The sequence below is a fragment of the Trachemys scripta genome, chromosome 20, assembly GCF_013100865.1.
Source record: "Trachemys scripta elegans isolate TJP31775 chromosome 20, CAS_Tse_1.0, whole genome shotgun sequence".
In the NCBI taxonomy this organism is placed as follows: Eukaryota; Metazoa; Chordata; order Testudines; family Emydidae; genus Trachemys; species Trachemys scripta.
This window is the reverse complement of record NC_048317.1, coordinates 12,352,024-12,375,394: the sequence shown is the minus strand read 5'-3', so window position 1 is coordinate 12,375,394 and position 23,371 is coordinate 12,352,024. Positions and strand designations below refer to the sequence as shown.

Below are 23,371 nucleotides of genomic sequence, written 5' to 3'. Positions count from 1 at the left end.
TGCAATATTTAAATTAGATACCCTACTAGTAGTGGCATTTAAAAAATCCCACATTTATAATTTAGTTAATTATAAATTATAATCTAAAACTACATTAACATGAATTTTCAAGTTAGTTTTACAAAGCCTTGACCTTGCTCAAAACGGGGGATTGCCTGGTGCGTGGAGCAGGCAAGGTCACCTGGAAAGATGCGCTGAAACCACTGCACTCGTCACCAAGCAAACAGGAAGGGGACTTTCAAAATTCCCAAGGAATTTACGGGGTGGGACTTACAGTTGGTCACCTGAGGACAGGGCAGTAGAGTTCAAATCAACGACCAAAGAGGCGAAAACAGGCATTGTGGGACACCTCCCGAAGGCCAACTGCAGCGCTGTAATCGACCAGGGTGTCTACACTGGCTGTACCCCCGGCGCAGAAAGCTGTACGCCTCTCATCAGGGTGGGTTTTTTTACAGCGCTGCAACTGCAGTTTCTGTGCACTAAGTGGCTTGGCAGTGTGCACACCTCGGGAGTTACACCACAGAAAGCTATTTTACTGCGCAGAAACTTGCCAGCGTAGACAAGGCCAAAGAGAGGTCACAGGATACAATGCATAAGCCTGGCCCCAGATGCCTCTTCATTCTCCCGGTAACTCATGGAGCTGGTGAGGCGATGAGGACACCCTTCCTTCTGCAAAGAAAACAGATTTCTTTCCAGTTCCTCAAATTCTTCTAGAGAATGTATCAGCTCAACCTGCTTTGTTGTCCCTTAGAAAGTTTGGGAAAAGAAGACGGAGGAATAGAAGAACTTGTTCGCCCACATTCTCATTGGGGTCCATCTGTTTGACCAGAATGAGGCATAGAAAGGAGTCCCTGGAAAATGAGCGTGGACAGCTTTGCAAGGGTGTCTTGGTGATCTCTCAGCCTACATATGCGATGGGGAGGCAGGGAAAGGGAGTCTTGCGTGGATTCCTAGGCCAGGCTGAATCAGGGAAGAGTCTCACAGCAGGGATGCCAGCCAAGTTTCCATACTTTAGATGGAAGAAAAATGAGTGTGGTGAGAAAGCACCTGTGACAGGGCGCCATCCTGGTCCTGTCTCCTTTTCTAGCCACAAGCTGGTCAGAGACCTTCGTCTGGCCAAGCGCTTTGTGCCACGTATTTACGGCATTCTCCTCGCCACCTTCACCAACTTCTGCAGTTCGGTATTTGCATCATCCTACACTCCTTTGGTCACTCAGCCTAGGAGGGGGAAAGCCAAAGGTATTTTCCCGTAGTCCGCCCCAGATTTATAGATTCACGACGTGGTGATCGGATCCTATAAATCTGAAGAGCAAAAATGGGCTTTGTTCTGGTCTCGCTTATGCGGATTTTACCATGGTGTAGCTGTTGACTTCAGGGAAGTTACTCTTGATTTATCCCAGTGTGAGACCAGAATCAGGCTGCATCCATGGACCAGGGGTAGCAGGCAGGGGCGGCTCTAAGCTTTTGCCACTCCAAGCATGGCAGTCAGGCGGCCTTTGGTGGCACGCCTGTGGGCAGTCTGCTGGTCACACGGATTCGGCGGCATGCCTGCGGGTGATCTGCCAGTCTCGCGCCCTCGGCGTACCTGCCGCCAAATTTCCACCGAAGCCGCAGGACCGGCAGACCTCCCGCAGGTATGCCGCCAAAGGCTGCCTGACTGCCGCCCTCACGGCGACTGGCAGGCCGCCCCCGGCATGCGCTTGCTGCGCTGGTGCCTGGAGCCGCCCCTGATAGCAGGATACACCATTCCACTCAGAAACATGAGAGAGAGCAACGCTCGTGGTTCCCACCCCTGAAGCAGCCTGCCTCAGGAATCGTGGCGGTGGGTCTAGCATACATTAGGATTTTGATAGGTATCAGATTGAAAGCCCCGAGGACTCTGCTTATTCACAGAACAAGCCACAACAAAGCAAGCTCTCCCCATACTGCTGCAGTGTCTTGCCCTGGTGAACCAGCTCTAGTAATGAAAGGGTGGTTCTGTCTCCACAGCCTGTTCAGCCCCACGCCTCGCTGCTGACACATTCTGCTTGTGATGTGCTGAGGCAGCTAGAGCCTCTTCTGGGCTGGGAGCGGCCATCAGCTCAGCCGCAACTTCTAAGCCTCCTTTTCAGACATGCAGGATGCATGCCCCACATCCCTGCACTGGGGCCGCCGTCATGTGGAGGAGTGGGGAGAAGAGTTCTCTGTGCCCTCTCGTTTCTCATCCATCATGCGGGAGCCGCCAGGAGGAGACCCACAGTCTTAGCTAAATGAAATGGCTTGAAGCGCCTGTGTGCATGAGAGGGGGAAGGTAAAATAAGCACAGAAGTTGCATTATTCTTTCACATCCTTTACAGGAAGATATTCACTCCATAAATCTCCTGGGCTGTGGCTGGGCCTGGAGTTCATGCGGAGTTTAAAGGACTGTGCTCAGCGAGCTGTGTGTGTATAGATTTCTCCTCCTTTGTTGGAGGGAAGCTCTTTCTGGGTGTACGCTCTTTGACTGATGGCTGAAGAGTTGGCCAGCTCTCTGCAATGTAGCTCAGGCTCTGTGGACATTTCAAAGCAGCATGGCTTTAACATTTCATGGAAGGGACACCATGCAAAATGTCTTATGTTCCTAAAGCTCATGCTTCAAGGTTTCAGACAGCCACTTGCAGTGGTCAGGAAGGGATTCTCCCTCCTCCCCCGGCCCAATGTATTCTGCAAGGGTTTTTTTAATCTCTTTTTGAAGCATCAGGGATGGCCATGGCTGGAGATGGGATATTGGGCAGGGTGAGATCACTGAGAATTCTCTCTCTCGGGTACTTGGCTGCCTGGTTCTTGCTCATATGGTCAGGGTCTAACTGATCCCTATACGTGGGGTCAGGAAGGAATTTTTGCCCAGGTCAGATTGGCCAGGACCTTGAGCTTTTTTTGCCTTCCTCTGCAGCATGGTGGATTATCTGGGTATATCTCACTTAATCATTTCCCTGACACTCCAGGGCCTCGGTCGCTCCTGTTCTCTACCTGTGACATGTAACAGGCTAGTCTCCAGTCCAGTTTCAGTTGTTGGGTTTACTGTGCGGGTGGTGGTGGCCTGTGACATACAGGAGGTCAGACTGGATGATCTGGTGGGCCCTTCTGGCCGTAAGCTACATGTCCCTCCATCAAGGGCATTGACCTTGAGGTAGCATTCCCTCCCCTCCTTCTGTAAAATCCTCGCTCAGGATTACTTGTGTCTCTCACCCCATCCATCACTGCTGATCAGGGAATGTCTGAGGCACACTGAATGGTTCTACCAGACCACAAAAGCCTGAGATCTGGAGGTGGAAAAGATGCATTATCAAGAAACAGTCCTCAATGGAGCTACACTGATTTACACCAGCGGAGGGTTTGGCCGTAACTCCCATTGGGTGTTAGGGGCCTACCTGCTTAGGCACTTTTGAAAATCTCTTTAAGCATCCATCTGCAGTTTGGGACACTTATTTACCTTGAAAATCTGGCCCTAGATTCAGGCTTGCGTTTCAAATTTCTCCCAATATTTGGGGGTGTTTGGATCCAGGTTTTGGTTTGACTCCGTTTATAGAGCCCGTGGCCAAATTCCAACCTGAATCCTGCTCTGAGCTTGCCCAAAATCCGGATCCAGGGCACAGTAGCAGCCTTTGCATCATCCCCCATCCTCCGCAGAAAGTTGCATTAATCAACATGCTCCCTAAGGGTTCCTTTTGTTTATTTGTTTGTTTCCAGGCTACAGCAACCCAGATTTGCCCGAGTCACTGAGAATTTCTGTTCAGCTCATTCCAAGACTCTTCTGTTTTTATTTATTTCCCAAGTAACAAATGTTTGGTTTGCTCAAGAAAATGGTCCCGATGCTGCTTCCACTCCAACCGGTGCAAATCAAGAGTAACTCCACTGAAGCCAAAGGCGCCAATACCAGGGTGAACCCAGTCTGCGATGAAAATCAGGCTCAATCCTTTCAATAACTTAGGGCCAAATTTTTTAATTCCCTCCACATCCCCAGCCCCCATAACCTGCTCCCCACAACTTTAGCTCTCTTCCCACCTTTACACAATCTCCCCCTAGGGAGAATTTTGTGACCAGGATATTAAAAGGCAGTTATCACTGAATATTTAGGGGTGGGGTGGTTTATAACCATGTGATTCTCCATCACCAGGCGCAAAAGAATAACTGGACACAAATCAGATGTCAAGAATTATAACATTCAAAAACCAGTCGGAGAATACTTCAACCTCCCTGGTCACTCAATTACAGACCTAAAAGTCACAATTCTCCAACAAAAAAACTTCAAAAACAGACTCCAACGAAAAACTGCAGAACTGGAATTAATTTGCGAATTGGACACCATTAAATTAGGATTGAATAAAGACTGGGAGTGGATGGGTCATTACACAAAGTAAAACCTATTTCCCCACGCTAATTTTTCCCCTACTGTTACTCACACCTTCTTGTCAACTGTTGGAAATGGGCCATCCTGATTATCACTACAAAAGTTTTTTTTCTCCTGCTGATAATAGCCCACCTTAACTGATTAGTCTCATTAGAGTTGGTATGGCAACACCCATTTTTTCACGTTTTCTGTGTATATATATATCTTCCTACTGTATTTTCCACTGCATGCATCTGATGAAGTGGGTTTTAGCCCACAAAAGCTTATGCCCAAATAAATTTGTTAGTCTCTAAGGTGCCACAAGTACTCCTCGTTCTTTTTACAGGAATGAGTGCATTTTAAGAGACAGACTCTACTCTCATTTATACTGGTATAAATCACTCCTTTTACTCCACTGGAGTAACTCCAGATGCACAGCAGCATAACAGATCAGAATCTGGCCATAAATTACTATGGAAAATTAACCAAATACATTTCCTAGACTTTCAAAGTGATAAACAACAAACAAATTCAAGAAGGGCCCCAGGACACACATTTCTCAAAGTCACAGCAATTGGCACTTATGCAACAGGGACTTTTTTTTTTTTTTAACCCAATACAAGAAAAACAAAACCATTCGTTCTAAGGTGTCCTAGTTTCTCCACCTTATTAGGACATACTGTTGCTAAGAGCATGAATGAACAGGTCCTGTTTACCTCTTTGCCTTGGTGTTTTGTTACTTGGTCTGAATGGTCATTTGGGTTTAACGCAACATGAGTCAGGCAGCAGAATGCGGGAATGTGGTTCCCACAGTCTGAGATCTGCTATTTGACTCTACTCCATTTACTGGAACAGAGTCTGCTCTCACTTACACCAGAGTGATTCCAGAGTAATTCAGGTGGAGTCACTCCAGATTGACAGTGAGTAACTGAGATCAAAATCTAATCTAATCTAATCCCTGAAGGTGGTTTGGAAACCCAGAGCCGGCTCAGCACTGTACCTCCAACTGGATTTTAAATCAGTTTCACTGATCCAGTTTTAACACGGATCAGAATTTTGGGAAGTATAGATAATATAAACAGGCCTTAAAGCAGGGGGCTCCTAATCCTCCCAAAACATGGCCAGGATTAAGGTATGCCACAAAGGTCCCTTGTCCTTCTCACCCATGGGGCTGCAACAATAACCTATCTGCTGGAATAGGAGCTGCAGCCCATCCTGTGCTTTATCCTACACCCCGTGTCAATTCCTTTTCCTGAACACTCCCCTCTTCTTCCTCTGAATGTGTCAGTTACACCTAGTTTGTACACTCACTGAGTACCTAGTAGGCGCAAGTTACATTACTTTATTGCTTACATCCATTTTCTGACCAATTTACAACTGACATGTCACTTTCACCCCGGTTTATGTCACCGGTGAATTTGGTCTTGGACTTTTTGTGCGGCAAAGCTATTTGATTCTTCAAATGGTCCCCAGTGCGAGTTTGTAATTCGTTTAAACTTTCGACCAGATTCAGCAGTACCCTCCGGGCTGCTTTCCACTGGTCAGGCAATGCAAAGCAGCTATAAACTCAGTGTAGCCAGCCAGTGAAAGTGGATTTGCTGCTGCTTTGTGTCGCTGGAGTGGCACAAAGCAGACAAAGTATATCGGTAAATCTGGCCCTCTCTGAGCACATATCAGAGGGATGCTTTCAAAAATGTGACCACTTTCCTAAAATACAAGTTTGTGCCAATTTCTGCTCTCATTGCTGTAAATGCAGAGTAACTCATCAGAGACAACTGAGTTACACCAGTATAAATAAGATTATGCTCCATGGCTCCTTGTCCTGGCAGCTACAGGTCTTAGAGACAAACAGTGAAGCATTTTTTCCTCTAAAGGTACCAAATGGTTATGGCAGGAGAACTACATTTCACACCAAACGTACACACACACACACACACACACACACACACACACACACACACACACACCAGAGTGTCTGGGCATGTTAAAATCTTTCTCAGATGGCTGAGTGTTTACTGGTGTCGGAGGTGGAGAAACTTAGAGCAGCTATTTGGTTCACTAGCTCCCAGACACGGAGAAACATTTGGCCTGGGAACAGTATTTATAAACCTTCACGGGCAAATGAAAGCCAAGCTCTTTCAAAACAGGGTTTGTACCAGATGCCGACTCTCCTGGATTGTCCACCACAAATGACTCCAGTCAGAGTCATTGGCATAGTCAAGGCTGCACAGAACACAACCAGAAAATGGGTTTTTACTCTTTATAGGCCTGATTCTGATGTCAGGCTGCTGTAAATGAGGAGTACTGCTCCTGAAACCGCTCCAGGTACCCAGTTCCCTCTGCCTTGAGCAATATCTCTCTTTATTGATGGCTGTGGACTGTATCCTCCAAACTAGCAAATTAACAAGAAGGAGCTACCAGTCTTTCATCCATACTTAAGATGGCCACATTCCTTTTATATGAGGGTCTCAAAGCACAAACCAAAAGTCAATAAGTATTATCCCTATTCTACAGATGGGGAAAATAAAGCAGTTAAGCGACATGCCCAAGGCTACCCAGCAAGGCAGTGGCAGCTCAAAGACAGGCTAGGACCTAGGGCCTACATTTTCAAAAGTGACCAGTGATTTTGGGTGCCTCCATTTTGGGGTGTCCGACCTCAGATGCCTTATAGGGGCCAGATTTTCAGAAAATGCTGGACATCCACCTTGTGAAAAATCAGGTCTCTTTAAGGTGTCTCACATTGAGTAGCTTAAATGGGAGTCACATGAAATCAGTCATTTTTGAAAATTTAAGCCTTGGCGACCAGTCTCTTCCTTGTTCTATCCCACCGGAACTCACTATCTTAAGTAGATTACGGTCCTGCTTCTTTTCTCACACACACCAACGTAAATCAGAAGTAAAGCCACTGAAAGCAAGGAGAGTAAATGCTCTGCAATAACATCTACAGGAAACACCTAGGTTTGACTGCCTGTCATGCAGCCCGATTCTCCTCTCGCTGGCTCTGGTTTAACACAGGTGTAACTCCACTCCCTTTGTTGCCATTACTCTCAATTTCTACTGGTGTGAGATCAGGCAAGGCCCAAGTCTGCCCTCTCTGGCTGAATGAGTAGCAGCAGTGATGGGGTTTGGTGGGAATCGTATCTGGTTCCCATCAACTAGGAGGATACGGGTTGGAGCAAGGTACCTTGTGGCTACCAGGGATGGTAGGGTGAGGAGAGCAGAACTTTACGGCTCTTTTAAGGATGTGGATAAAAAGCCCCTATAGGGGATTGTAGCGGGGTGGTCACCCACTTCTGCCCGGAAGGGCTTAAAACAGCCCTTCGAGAGGGCTGTGGTGAGGAAAAGCTGGGCTGATTGGGAGAAACAGCCTCAGCTGTGGCCACGCCCCAAACAGACCAGCTGGCCCTATAAAAGCCAGGAGCAGGCAGTCTCCCTCTGTCTGTAAAGGGAGAAGGGCCTGGCTGCTGCAGGATTAGCAGGAACCTAGATTGGAGCAGGGCTGGGGAAGGGCCAGAGGAGCTGGGAGCTCCAGCCTGGAAAGCCCCAGGCTGCAGGCCTGCTGACAGGTCTATTAGGTAATGGGGTTGCAGGGGACAGCCCATGGGTAGGCAGAGGCACCAGGTCCAAAACCCCCTTTGCCTATGATGAGTGGTGCACACTGCAGTCTGCCCCAGTGAGCGGGGGCTACACAGGGACTGGCAGTAGCCTAAGACTGAGGTGAAATGGGGATAGTGAGTGGGGGTTCCCCTGGGAGGGGGAGACCCTGAGACTTAGGGGTTCTGCAAGGGGGGCAGAAACCCACTGAAGGGGCACCGGGACACGGGGGCCAGAGTGAAGTAAGGCGGATCACCGGCCTGCAGAGGATGCTCCGGAGCTGGGACGAGCTAATTCCTGAGGACAACCAGCAGGAGGCGCCACCGGGTGAGTCTGCGCACCCTTACAGGGATAAAAGATGAAGCAGAAAGGGGAACAAATCTGCCTATTGAAAACACTGGTGCCAGCTTGCTGGAGATTCTGGGGCCCATATGTGGGTCTGTATATTCTTATAATAAACACCTGTCAGAGGCACATCCTTCCTCACAGGTGCCCCTCTGTAGGAAGCTCCCTAGGGCACATGTACTGACCCTGAACACAAAACATTTGCAGTGCCTATTCTAGGCCCCCTGAACTTCAAAATCCCCCTGAACCATGAAACCCAGCTTTCAGCAGATGGTTAAAAATACCTCCCCAGGCTATGAATGGACCTTTCCATGAATGAGCCATTGAGAGAACAGGGCTAATGATGGGTATATAAGAAGGGCAACGTGGGTGGGGTGCTGCAGGGAAAAATAAGGGTTGTAATGTACCTGCATGTGGAGAGCGACACCTGCAAATTCATGCTGTCGCCTTGTATTTGAAGAGGGAGGCAGACCCAGTCTCTGGCTTCTATCCCAGGAGAGCATGGGGAAGCAGGGGCATGGAGAAGGGAAAGAGCCAAAGAGGGGAGAGTGGTGGTGGTGTTGGGACAGAATGAAGACAGGAAGGAAATGAAAACTGTCGGGGTGTCATAAAAAGGCCTTGGGAAGGATGGTCCAGTGGTTAGGGCACTAGCCTAAGACTTGGGCGAGCTGGGTTCAAATCCTTGCTCTACCACAGACCTCCTGTGTGACTTTGGGCATGAGCCCATGAGTACACTGGGGATGACTTCACTGCCCTGCTCCAAGCAGTGTTGTGAGAATAAATACATAAAAGCTGGTGAGGTGCTCAAAGGCAATAGGGGTCAGACAAGTATCTCAATGAGTGGTCCCAAGTTTTTAAGGCTTTATGCAACAATTTGACTTAATCATTCAACTATCATCTGGCTGTTTCAAGTAAGGAGACATCTGAAAAATGTTCCCCTCTTTAGATGGGAAGGAGGCAACAACTAGACCAGTGGTCCCCAAACAGTGGGGTGCAGCCCCCCTAGGGCATGGAGGAATGTTCGGGGGGGCACGGCGGGGCCAGCCCCCATGGGGGAAGGGAGGGAGCGAGCACTGCTCTACCCGCAGCTCCACTCTGGCCCCAGCCGTGGCCCCACTCCCAGCCCCAGCTGCAGTCCTGCCCGGCTCCTGACCGCAGTTTCTGGGGGAAGCAGGGGGCACAGACAAGTTCCATTATGGGTAGGGGAGGGCACAATGGAAAAAGTTTGGGGAGCACTGAACTCGATTCGCATTCCTTTGGATGCTAGAGATTCCCACCCACGTAGTTTTTAAAAGGTTGGCAGGTATTCAAGTGAACTCACATGTATTTTCTGTTTGAATGCAGTGCCCGATAGCAATGTACAGAATCAAACACAGCAGGGTGTTTCCCCACACAGCTCTGCCAATGTGCCACTGTCCTGACCCGACACGCCCACTTTCTGATCCCAGCCTGAGTTTCTTTTCTTCGCCCCCCCACACCAGAGCACTGCCTTCCTACACTGGCTACTCCTGTCCAGCCTGCCTCACATCGCTCTCACTGCTGACCCCTGGATCACCCCAGGAACAACGCCTGAGATGATAAAATTATGATGCAGCAAAAAGAATGAAAAGCTTTTATCAGATGGGCCCAATCCCTCCTTCTCTCTCCGTGGCTTCCCCTTTGATTATGCCCAGCCAGCACATTCCTCTCTTTCATTTCTCCTCTTTTAGATGGCACCTGGAAGTTTTCATTAGGGATTCTGAACTCCTGCCTTTCAGCCTCAGCTTCTCAGCCTTTTCACAGCCTTTGAATAATAATTATACCAGCACTGAGCACTTACTGATGCTGTATATAGCATGTTCCATCTTCAAGGCGCTTTGCAAAAATGAAGAACTGAGCCACAAATCTCTGGAGAAGTGGGAATGACTAACCTCACTTTACAACTGGGGAAACTGAGGTACAGAGTGGACCGATGGCTCGCCTGAGGCCACACAAAGCGTCTGCAGCAAAGCCAAGAATAGAACGCAGAACTGCTCCATCCCTGGTCAGTGCTTCTTTATGGACATTGATCAGCTGGGCTGCTCGTGAATGAAGTGAACAAAGAGGGTCCTTTCTGAGTTGCAGCATGATGCCATGTGTTTCCCTGCTGCCAGTGATTATCCGTGGGATTCCCAACAAGGCTCGACAGTAATTGCCAACATCTGCCTCACGGTTTCTCAGAGGGCTGTTGACAGGCTGTTTTCAGCCTCAGTTTATTTGGACTAGTTTGTAGCTTGGCAGAAGTGCTCCCCCCACCACACACACGCTCCTTGGCCATGGAGTAGGGGCCATCCATCCTACACCAGCTGCATTGTGGGGCCAGGCTCCGCACGAGGCCAGGCCTCCCATTTCTCCAGTCAGCAACTTCAAGTGGTGCTGAGATAAGACAAAAGATTTGACCATGAATCTGTGGAACACAAGAATTGCTGATCCAGATCACACCATTGGTCCAATAAGCCCCTGGCAGTAACTAGTCCTTGGTGCATTAAGGGAATCCCTTTCCCCCTGCCCAGAGGCACCTGGCTAGCTGTGCAAAGCTTGTTGTATGTGAGTACAGTGGGATTTCTTGCCACGAACCCAAAAAATCAGGTAAAGACTGGCTTCTTGGCCTTGAGGGTTTGTCCCACATGTCCCAAAGGTAGATCCAAGCTTCAGTGTTCAGACTGGAATGTGAATTTGAATTTCCACATAGATTGTTGGGAGTCCAGATCCAGGGATATTGGGGCCTCTTGACAGGCCTCAGATCAAGGGTTTTGCACTGTTAGTAGTGTGGGAGCTCAAGATAGGTTTCACACTCCATTCACATGATTTCTCCTATATTGTATGCTGGAGAAATAATGCCCATCAAAGTACTTTTAAGTGAACCGTAGTGCTAGTGAAGGTGCTGGATTGACAGCCATGGAGACTGTAGACTCAGACTTTAAGGTCAGTGCTTAATTTTTAATGAGAGAGGTGCCAGGGCTCAAGCAATTAGGTATTAAGGCTCAAGGCATTTTTTCTAGTTTCATAACTGACATGGCAAGTCCAGAGGCGCCGGGGCTCCGAACTGCCAGGCCCGGAGGGGCTGGGGCTCCGAACTGCCAGGCCCTGACACAAATTAAGCACTGTTGGAAGGGACCATCATGATCATCTAGTCTGACCTCTTGCACATTGCAGGCCACCGAACCTCACCCACTCACGACTGCAACAGACCCCTAACCTCTGGCTAAGTTACTGAAGTCCTCCGATCATGATTTAAAGACCTCAAATGACAGAAAATCCACCATTTACGCTAGTTTACACCTGCAAGTGACCCATGCCCCACGCTGCAGACAAAGGCAAAAAAGGTCCTCCATTTATTGACAGAATAGGCGACCCAGTTCTCCTCTCACTTATACGGGTGTAGAACAGGAATCACTCCACAGAAGCCAGTGAAATTACACCAGGGTTAGATGAGTGCATTTGAGAGAAGAATCAGGTACAGCAGAGACAGGAGCAACTTCCCCACACAGAGAACAACTGTCCTGCTGTAAACTAGGCTGAAGACAAAGCCCATTTGTTTCATGCTTTCTCTCTAGCCTCCTTCAAACTTGCAAAGTGCCAGGAGGAAAGGCTGTATTTAGCAGCTCCTTGACAGCTGGGGCACTGAGTAATCCCAAGTACATGTGGGGAGCTCTGGCTCACCCATGCTCGTCCTTTGTCTTTTCCCATTATGTTTCACGGCCCATGAAGGCATCGACAAGGTGGGAGCACAATGACAAGGAGGAAACAAATGGGGCTTCCCATCCTGTCTGGGAAGAGGATGTGACACTTGGATGTTCTTTTCTCTTCTGGCTGCCCTGCTGTTACAATTCTTTGCTCCCTGCAGAGGGTAGAGCACATTCCCACAGCTGCTGCTTCCTCTGACAAAGAAAACACAGGGGGTCTTTCTAGGGAACTCAGGGAGGCTGATTTCCCTCTTACACCTGTGTAACTCCACTGATTTCAATGAAGCTGTTCCACATTTCTTACTAGTGTAACTGACAGGAGAATCAGGCCCCAAAACTTTGCACCTCGGTCAAGGCATTCCTTTGCAGCTGTTCATTTAGGTTTTGTACAAGATGCCTTACCCAGAGGTGACAGAACGTCTCAGCTCAGTGGTGAAGAATTCAAACACTTTAAGGTCATCACTTCAAATCCAGTCCAGGTCGGGAACATTTGCCAGTGGCTACCATCCAAGGCTGCCTGGAGTCTCGTGCGAACGGATTTGGTGGAGACCTCCAACGTGGGCCAATAAATACCAGATTGTGGTGGTCTTTATGTGAACAGATGTGCTCTCGAAATTAAGTAGAGACCCACCACTGTCAAAATCTTTTATATATTGCCATATGCATCTTACATGGATCTCCAATTTTATGGCACACAAAAATAAATACATGGGAAGCACTGCATATATCTTTTGTCTATATGAAAGTCTTTGGCCTCTGTGCTACCATCTTTGCTGGCGTGATTTGTTTCAGATATAAAACAGCTTCTTTCTTACAGTACGTGTACCACTGCCGCTGGATATGTACTTTCCAGCGTGAGTAGATATACTTGTGCTACTGTTGATCGAGCTAACAAGTTAAAAAACAGTGTAGCCACAGAAGCACCGGCAGAGGCAAGGGCTAACCACCCAGGTACGTATCTAGGGTCTCTGACAGGATTGTACTCAGGTGGCTAGCCCGTCCTACCATCCACACTGCCACAGCTTCAAGCTAGCATGCTAAAACCAGCACTGATCAAAGCTTGCATGTGATGTCTACCCAGGCTGGAAATTACAAGTCCAGCTGCAATATAGATGTACCCGGAGAGAGGCAGTGCTGTCTGCAGCAGGGGACTGGGTTTAAACGACTTGGGATCCATTCCCATCTCAGCCACTGATTTGTTATATGGCTCTGGGCAAGTCATGGCATCACTCCGTGCCTCAGTTTCCCCTCTGTGTACAATGGGAGTAATACCATCCTATAACGTACTTCGACCTCCATGACAGGGTGAACTCATCCTGCACTGGATGGGGAAGGGTTAACTCCTCACTGTGGGCAGAGGAAGCCACGCCCCCCCCACATCCCTACTGGGCACGCTCCAGGTGTAGCACCAGTATAAGAGGGAACAGCCCAGCTCAGTCTGGGCTGACTGCCGGAGAGGAAAGATGCTCCTTGCGGCTCCTTCCCAGGGAACGCTGGAGCCCTGGGCTGTAAAAGCCAGAGGGGCCGAGACCCAAGCAGATGCCCAGGTACTTGTGGATGCCCCAGGGAGGTCTGAGCTACAGGAAGTTGCACTGGCTGAGGAACCCGGAGACCCCGAAGACGCACAGACCGCCACCAGGAGTAACACGGCAGGAAGGAGCCCGGGGGGGGACTAGCCATTGTCCTGATGATGGTCAGCGTGTTGCAGACGGATCCCTGTTGACCCAGTGGTGGACACATGCGCCACTGACAGGGCCCTGGGCTGGGACCTGGTGGAGCAGGGCGGGCCCGGATGCCCCCCACCTGCCCACCACTCTCCCCTGGGTGGCAGCCCACGCACCCCAGCTGGCCTCTAGGCCATACAGCCCCACCCCGAAGGGCAACTCTATTGACTCTGGCCGCTTGGCCTTGCTGCCTGGCAAACCCAGGGCGATTCTACTGACTCCGGCTGCTAGGCCATATAGTCCTGCCCTGGAGGGCAACTAGATTGACTCTGCCTGGCCCCCAGGCCTTACTATTCTGTGAAGCCAGGGTATCCCTATGGACTCTGGCCGCTGGGCCTCACTGCCCTGTAGAGAAGGGCTGCCCCCTGACCTAGGTCCTGTGACCCCACTGCCCTGTGGATCAGGGCGATTACATAGACTCCAGCCATTGAGCCTTACAGCCCTGCAGTTCAAGAGAACTCCATGGACTTCAGCAGCTCTTAGGTCTCACAGCCTAGAGACAGAGGGCAGCTCAAAGGATGGGGTGAACTCACCCCACACTGGACAGGGTCTCCCCACCCCGTCACAGATCCTCGTACGAAAACCGCAACCTAAGCACAGAATATTCTTCTCTTCTAACAAAAGGAATTCACAGTGATGAAAAGTCAGTCTCTGCTTTGTTGCCAGCGGGCTGCACGTGTCTGAATAGGCCATACCAAGCGGTAACCGTCAGTCATGCCCTCTCGTTCCAGGACATTTAAGACCAAAAGTCAGAAGCCTGAATCTTGATGTGCCTACAGCAATGATAAGGTGTTTCCAGCAGTGATGGGTGGGCTCTTGCTGCTGAAAAGGGGGGGGTGGGCCAGGTGAGAGACAGCGTCTGCTTTGCAAGACAAGATCCTTTACCTTTGCAAGAGCCATGGCAGAACAGAGAAGGAAAAAATCCCCAGCCACTTTTGGGAGGGAAATGTCAGTGCTGCAGGCATCCCTGGGCCTTGACTGGTTAGCACATGACCCTTTTCAGAGGACGACAAAGCTGGGAGCTGCTTTCCTGGTGAGAGGAGGAGAATGCTGTGCTCTCTGCAAAGGGGGCAAGCAAGGATGCATAGAAACATCAGCAGGAAGTTCAAGGAACCCCCTCTTTTGGGTCATGTTCTTTTCTCTTAGTAGCAAAGTCAAGGGGAAGAAGAATTAGCTCCAGGGGTGGGGATGAATGCTAAAGGAGTGGTGGCACACAATGTCAGGCTGACGGTGGGCAGGCATGCGCCCTGCATTCCATAAATAAGCCTATGGTCTGTGCAGTGTTGCACAGCCAGCCACATGCATTGGGAGAACAGTAATGTTCCTGTTCCTGAAATCATTCAGTAATATTCCTGCTCCTGAAATCATTCCTGCTCCTGAAATCATTCATAAAAACGATTGAGTGGAGCAGACTGGAGGGCCATCCAGTCTGATCCACTCAATGGTTTTTATGAATGATTTCATATTTCCAAAACACTTTTCAAACCAAGTAATTATCCCCACAAAACCCTCCTGTGAGGTAGGTAAGAGTTAGTCTCCTCCTTCACAGGTGGGGAAATTGAGGCACAGAGTGGTGAAGCAACTTGTCCAAGCTCAAACAATAACGTACTGTAGTGGCGATGCTGGGTTTAGAGCTCAGAAAGCCTGGCCCCTACCCTTGTGCTCCATCTATTAGCCAGTGTTGCCTCTCTATGTGGTGTAGCAAATACCCTGACATGGGAGCTTAACCACCTCCCTTCTGAGTATCTCCTAATCCCAGCCATCAGGCTCTCCTCAGTAGGCATGCTCCACTACATAATACTTCCATGGAGAGGTCTGACAGCCAGAGACAGAATCACACAGATGTGGGGCTGGAAGGGACCTCGAGAGGTCATCAAGTCCAGCTACTTGCGCTGAGGCAGGACCAAGTAAATGTAAACCATCCCTTACAGGTGTTTGTCCAACCCCGTCTTTATAAACTTCCAATGTTGGGGACTCCACAACCTCCCTTGCAAGCTTGTTCCAGAATTTAACTCCCCTTAGAAAGTTTTTCCTAATATCTAACCTAAATCTCCTTTGCTGCAGGTTAAGCCCATTGCTTCTTGTGCTGCCTTCACTGCACATGGAGAACAACTGATCATCGCCTTCTTTATAACAGTCTGTCATCTATTTGAAAACTGTTATCAGGTCCCCCCTTCCCCAGTCATCTTTTCTAAAGACTAAACATGCCCATTCTTTAACCTTTCCTCACAGGTCAGGTTTTTTAAAGCTTTTTATCATTTTTCTTGCTCTCCTCTGGACTCTCACCAATTTATTCACATCTTTCCTAAGGTGTGGCACCCAGAACTGCATACGGTACACCAGCTGAGGCCTCACCAGTGCTGAGCAGAGTGGGACAGTTACCTCCTGGGTCTTGCATACGACACTCCTGTTAATACACCTCAGAATACTAGCCTTTTTTTGCAACTATATCACATTGTTGACTCATATTCAATTTGTGATCCACCATACCCCGCCCCCCCATATCCTTTTCAGCAGTACTACCACCTAGCCAGTTATTCCTCATTTTGTAGTGGTGCATTTGATTTTTCCTTCCTAAGTGTAGTACTTTGCACTTGTCTTTATTGAATTATTTTAACTTATTGATTTCAGACCAATTCTGAGGCTGGATGTACAGACACGGTGAGTCAAATGCTGCAAGCACCAGTAGAAATTGTCAGGGACAATTCCTGTTTGTACAGGCCTGTCCCACATCCCTGCATGCTCATCTGCAGGACAGATAAAGCCCCAAATTTGGCTGGTGGTGGAGGACCCACCAACTATATGAGTGAGGCTGTGGTGATGCAGTTGTACGACTGCACACCAATGTCACGTTGTCCCACTGATTACGCTCTCCCAATCTTAGCAAGCTAGCAACTAACCTGTGAGCATACTCCCAGTCATTGTTATAGCCCTAAGCCTTATCACACTTGGGCTGGACCTTAGTGGATCTCACCAGCTGATCAGGATCTCAATATCTGGAGAGAAGACCTGAGCTCTAAGGAACACTCAAGTGCTGCAGGCAGTGCTGCTGGTGATTCAACCCCTGGCAAAGCTCCCAGTCAGCGAGGCACGGGGAAGTCACGGCATGCCCTGAGGCTACTAACTTGACAGGACAAGTTAATAATGAAATAAAGGTCAGCTAAGATGTCAACAGAAAGGAAGCCTTGTTATGGGTCAAGCGCAGTCTCTGGGGCAGCCACAGCTGCTCTCCCATGCTCTCTGAAATCAACAACATAGAGCTTTGTACATATCATGAGAAAAGCCGCCTCTGACCTGCCAGTCCCCAGCCTCCTCTGCAAAGCAGTGATTCACCACTCCATACCATGGAGCCTAAAGGAAGGAAGGAAGCCCATGTTCCAGCCACCTCATAAAGGGAATGGGTGGATCTTTCTTTAAAGTAACACTGAAATTGTTTACGTTGCTCAGGTTAAGGGTAAAGTCCTTGACTCTTCTACATGGAGGTAACAGGAGCACATAAGCAGGGCGGTCACGTTAGGCTTGTTCCCAGGAATGGTTATCGTTCCATCTAATTACGAACACCCATCCTAAAGTGAGGAAAATTACTAGACAAGCTTATTCTTAGTTCTGTCCCTTGAGGAAAGGGAAGGGGAAAATCCCCCAAACAATGGGATAAATGCGAATGACTATAGTAGAGGAAAAGAAACAAGAGTGGCTCCATACATGCTCTGTTGCCAAAAGAAAGTTACTTTGTATACAGAGAACAGACTTCAGCATAAACCGTTATTAAGCAAAGCAGAATCCTGGCCCCTGTTTCTATGGAAAGTCTTTCCAACAGAGAGCCAGTCTGACGCCTACACCCCATTTAAATCTTGCCCGGGTAAAGACAGTCAGATCTTTTCGGGAAGCCCCAGTGCTCACTTTCTTCTTTTCTTAGGCAGGAAACAATTCATCTTATGGTTCCAATCTTCCAATAAGCTGTGCAGCCCATTCTAGCTCTTTCCAAATGCTCCTTCCGCCGCTCAGCTAGCCAAAGCACACCTTCTCCCAAGCACCCTGGATTAATGCCTAGATGTCAGCGAGGGCTCAATACTGCGAGGTGCTGTGCACTCTCAACTCCAGCGAGGGGCAATGGAAGTGGATGGTGATTCAGTATCTTGCAGGAGGAACTCAGCGGGATCGGGCCCTTCAATTCCCAAGAAGAGATGGGCAGAATCTGGGCTGTCTCTGAGAGGTCACGAAGTTCAACACCCAGCTGCAATGCAGGAATTGCCACATGGGGTCAGACTAATGTCCCAACTTATCGGATCGCCTGTCTCCGACAACGGCCCGGGACCCTCCTGCAGCGGTCAGTATCTGTCCTTCTCCCCACCCCAATCTCTCGCTCTCACACAGACATTCCTGGTTTTAAGCGTTAAACTAATGCACTAATTTCTGAGACACTGAAAATGAGGAGAACGGGATGGCTCGGGAGATTGGATGTGGGCTAGAAAGGCTTTTACTACCGGGTTGCCAATTCCCGTGCAGCAAGGTAGTGATTCTGGCTGGGGGAATCCTCCCTAAAGACTCCTCCTTCCTTTCCAAAAGGCGATGAGAGAAGTCCTGTTAGGGTATGTCTACACAGCACAGAAAAACCCGTGACTGGCCCAGCCCAGCCCACTCGGACTCTGGGACCCTCCCATCCTGCAGGATTCTTCAGCCTGGAAGCCTACGCAGCAATGAAACAGTCCTGCAGCCCCAGCCCGAGCTGGTTAGCATGGGCCAACCATGGGTTTTTCTTTGCTGTGTCGACATACAATTAAAGAACCACATTCCTTCAGAAGTCTAGTGAAACTCAACACACCTCCAGCCTTTCTTTGAACCAGCTCCTCCATTGACAACCTGAGGCCACTGACCGTGGCCAGAATTTTCAAAAGAAGGCAGCGTCCACCACGAGGACCTAAGCAAATAGCCCAGCCTTCCACCCAGTGCTGGATCAGCTCCGTGTGTCTGTGTCTCTGGGCACGCACAGGTGTATTCATCCCACTCACCACTAGTCGAAGGATCATTCTGAGATCCTCATGACCCAAAGGCAGACCACAAGAGAAGTCCCCCTAGTCTGAGCTTAGCCATGCTGAGCCTGTCCCAGCTGGGAGTTACTCTTTGCATATCTCACCGGAGTCTGTCCAAAGCCAGCTGTGAGAACCTTCCACCAGACAAAATCCCCATTTGGCTTCCAGTTTGTTTGAAAGGAAGGTTGTGCCTCAACTTATCAACATCCTCAGGGCCACGGCTGGCACTTTAAAGAACAAAAATATGACCATCTAACATGACCTGGTCAGTCCACCATGAGGAAATAACTTGGCTGACAGAAATCCCCTTATTCAATTAACTATTACTATTAATAAATTTTAAATACCCAGGCTGAGATCTGGGCAAGGCCCAGAGGAAGCTAGTACCAAGTTCCAGGTCCTTGTGGTTCAGGAGAATTTCCTTGTCTTGTCAGTGCACATTTCCTCCACCTGGAGAAGGGATTGAGTCCAAAGCAAACAACATTCCTTTTACTCACTCACCAAGGTATCGTCCGAAGGAAAGGGAGGCAGAGTAGCAGCGTTAACATTGACAGATGGTGGCTTGGAAGACCTGAGCCAGATCAGATATGGAGCCTTGAGGGCATTGATGGTAAGCGCAGTAGGGATGGGCAGCAGCGTGTTACTCTAATTAATTTTGGCAGCTCCTGCTTTCCCCAGGAAGCTGCCCCCAGTGGGGCAAGGAGAATTTTTGCACCTACTAGAGACTGCCAACTGCATGAAGAAAGGAAGCTGACCATTCCCCTCCTTGCCTTTCTTTGCATCTGCCCTCCAGACTGCTGTGATAGAGCCATTCACATGGAAAACAGAAGCCTGGGAAAGGTTGCCTTTTACTGCAGGGTCTTGCAAAATTGGCCATGCTGAACTGCAGGTCCCAGAGGGAAAGAGTCATGTGGTCGCTTCCTCTTTCTGCTGTTCATATTGTTCATACAGAGCGATAAATGCTCAGTGATTTGCCCCAGATCACACAGGAAGTCTGTGGCAGAGCAGGGAATTGAATGTTGGTCTCCCTAGTCCTGAGCTAGTGCCCTAGTCCCTGGACTATTCTTCCTCTCTTCACTTAGGGCTTTTCTGCATACAAAAGTTGTACCGCTCTAAATCTATACCGTATAAAGCAATACAACCTCCCCTAGTATGGATGCAGTTATATTGGTATAAGGGTGCCTTATGCCTGTATGGGAAGGCAAATAAGCTAAGCTGTGTAAGACACCTTTGCACTGGTATAACTCTGTCCACACTAGCTGGGCTAGACCAGTATAACTAGTTAGGTTAAAAGAAAATATCACACCCCTAACCAATATAGATACCCGTACAAAATACTGTGTCTAGAGCAGGCTTTAAAGTTAATGATGGTTTTGTCCATTAGATACGCACAAATCGCTTCACCCAATACTGAAATGCAGCCGCAAGACATGGGAGCTGCTTAAATGTCACCTGTAAAGGGATTTTTGCTTGTTTTTCACATTGGAAATATAGGTCCGGTCTAGGCTGAAAGATTCTCTGATTGCTGAAAAACTAGCAAAACGGTGACCTCACAAGAGGCAAGAGAGTAACAACTGATTTGTGAAAAGGGAAAGGGAAGGCAAATCAGACTGTTAAAAACTCTGTTTCTTAACCCCTACTTGACCTCAATGACTAATTAACAATCTGGAGAAAGGAAGACTTTGTTAAAGAACGAACACACACGCGCGCACATACACACACACACTTAACTAGCCAACTAGTGACTCACAATAAAACATCCCTGAGCTCCCAAAGGTTCTGCAGAAAAAACAAGGAAGAGCAGACTTGATGTTCCTGATATTTCTAAGGAAAAACAAGAAAGGGGAAAAAATAAAAAATAAATCCTTTCAAGTCCCATTACTATATCATCAAGGAACAAAAAAGGTCACTAGAAAAAACTACTGCAGGTCCCCATTAGCAGAGTACAACCCCCCCCTACCCCACCCCACACACACACAGGAAGAGAAAAAGAATCCTGTACACAGCTGAATCTCCAAGAGAGGGAGAGTTCATGAAGGCAGAATGTTATTACCAAACTCAGAACTTAACTGGGACATTAAGGATAAAGGTGGCCTGCAAAAGATTTTTTTGCATCTTTGTGATGGACAAAGAAGGCCTAAGAGGTGTCTTCTTCCCCCTCCTCCTAGGAAAAGTTCTCTGCTTGATTTGTACCTTAGAAATATCAAGAAGGTCAAGCCCTGGTTTGGAAGTTCTGCTAAATATCTCGGATCATGTTTCCCATGTGCTGCAGAGTTAGACGATATTGTGGTAAAAATGCCTGAGCCCATCTGACTTATGTCTACACTAGAGCTACCACTGGTGGTGCTGTACCTGTTGGTAACTGACAAATCCTTGTGCTAGCCAGGCCCCTGGATTCATCTGTGACCTTGAGGGGCAGGAGATGGCTGACCAAGGCCTGCAATTCTTTGCAAAAGAGTTGGATTCCACTCTTAACACTGATCTGCTGAATCAATGTAAACCCTGCTCCATACATCCTGAATTGCCTACAGTTAACATTCCTCCACAGAAATGCAATAGGAAAATGGGAGAACTACTGGGTGGGGAGCCATAGCTTTGAAACTAGATACCCTTATGAGCAGTTTACCTGTGTTTCTTTTAGGTCCCAGGGTTCAACTAATTGGCATAAACTCTGAAAATGAAACCACTCAGTGGAGACGGGAAGTGATTTTGGGTTAGGGAGTAGTTCAAAGACGAGTGGGGAGATCAAAGCCACTTGTTGTGTGCCAGCTGCAGCAGTGGATGCTGAGAATTAGGAGGTGGCACCTTTAGCTTTTCAACCACACAAAAGGAGGAAATTACTCACTTTTCCCTGTTTGCTTTTGATGTAGGCAACAGCTCTTTCTTGGCAAAGCCAAAAAACCAGAAAACTGCTTCAGAGAGTTTAAAATCACCAGCATGCCATGCAATGGAGAGTAAAGAGAAGACAGACTGGCTGGGGTTAAATAAAAACCAACCTGAAGCTTTGCTTAGAAACTCAAACCCAACAGAACCCCACACCTTATGGTTCTGAGGTTCAAAGCTGATTCATTGACTTTCTCCTCCCTCTGCTTTTGCTGGTGTTAGCCAGAATTGAAGTTGGCTCAACAGAAGTTCTGTCACTGGGGTTTTGGCCCAGCCAAAACCAGGATCTACTGGAAATCTTATGAATGGAGATGGGCCTGACCTACAGGGTTCACATCTGGAGAAAAGACACCCTGAAGATGAAGGATGTTTGGATCTGAGGTTTCTCTTCAGGCCTGCTTTCCCTTACAAGAAAGCCTGTGCTCACAAAACTCCAAACCTAACTCCTTAATCAAAGACATTTGGAATCAGAGAAGCAATCCAAACATTTGACTGATTTTCTCTAAACTAAACCCCTGAAACTTTCAAAGTTCATTTATCACTAACGGAGCAGCTCTGGATGAATGGCAATGCTGACAGGCCTGCAACCAAGAACTAATCTCACTGGCTCTCCGCTCACTCCAGGACCCAGTTCAATATTGCCCTCCTTGCATCACAGCCATCCCTGATGTAAACAGGTGCAACTGCATCCAAGCCAATGGAGTTTCAGCCACTTACATCGGGGCTGAATTCATAGGTGCTGGAATTAGGAATGCTGGCGATGCTGCCACACTCGCTGGCTTGAAGGGATTTCCATTATATAAACGGTTTACAGTTTGGTTCAATGGCTCTCAGCACCCCCATTATCCCAGCACCCTGGTTGAATTTGGCCATTGTCCTTTAAACCTCCATGGATATTCTCAAGCTAACCTCATTGCCTTTGCCTCTTCTCCCCTGCCCACTTCCTCAATCCATCCAGCAGCGGCCTCCTATCACCACAGTGTCTAAATTCCATACAATAATTACAGCTAGCACTGAGCATGCCCAAAACATCTATACTCTCAAACTTCCTTGCTCCTGCCGTGCATGTTCGGGTCTCTAATCTGACCTTCCCCCAGCCCCAACAGAACTAAGTGCTAATTTTTGTATTGGCTGGGGCACAGCTTACTTCACTGATTTGGCTATGAAGCCTCATTGTAAAAAGAAAATCTTTACAAGAGCTGGTGAGAGCCAACAGGGTTGCACAAGTTTTTCTCCTCTATATTTTTTTGTCTCTATTAAAATGTTCTGGCTGTAAATTCACTTTCTGTGTTTATGATAGTTTTACCTCCCTTGAAGTCTTGGCCTTTGGCTAGGATCAAATGCAGTGTCAGCTTAATATCCAACATGTCTTCCTGCTGTAATGTGCTGGCTCATGTGTATACAAGTCACTGCCTTTTACTAAACAGATCAGAGCGGCTCAGGTATGTGTAGGGTTACTATATGTCCGGTTTTTCCCGGACATGTCCGACTTTTTGGTAATCAAACCCCCGTCCGGGGGGAATTGCCAAAAAGCCGAACATGTCCGGGAAAATACCGGCCAGGCACTTCCCCTCCCGCGGCTTCTCCGCTCCTCCCTTGACTCTTCGGCTCTGGTTAAGAGCCGAGCTGCCCGAGCGCTACCGGCTTCGGGCAGCCCCCTTGCCTCCGGACCCCAGCCACCGGCCGGGCACTTCCCCTCCCGGGCTCCAGCTGCTCTGCTTCAGCGGCGCAGAGTCCGGAGGC

General features: G+C 48.5%; 1 long non-coding RNA gene across 1 annotated transcript in view; it reads right to left on the bottom strand.

Moving 5' to 3' along the window:
- Positions 1-573: 573 nt before the first annotated feature.
- The window catches only part of LOC117868360, a 31,973-nt gene continuing 9,175 nt past the window's right edge, over positions 574-23,371 (bottom strand). Inside the window, exon 3 of the long non-coding RNA XR_004643621.1 lies at positions 574-669. This is a non-coding gene — a long non-coding RNA (uncharacterized LOC117868360). The remainder of the gene's footprint in view (positions 670-23,371) is intronic.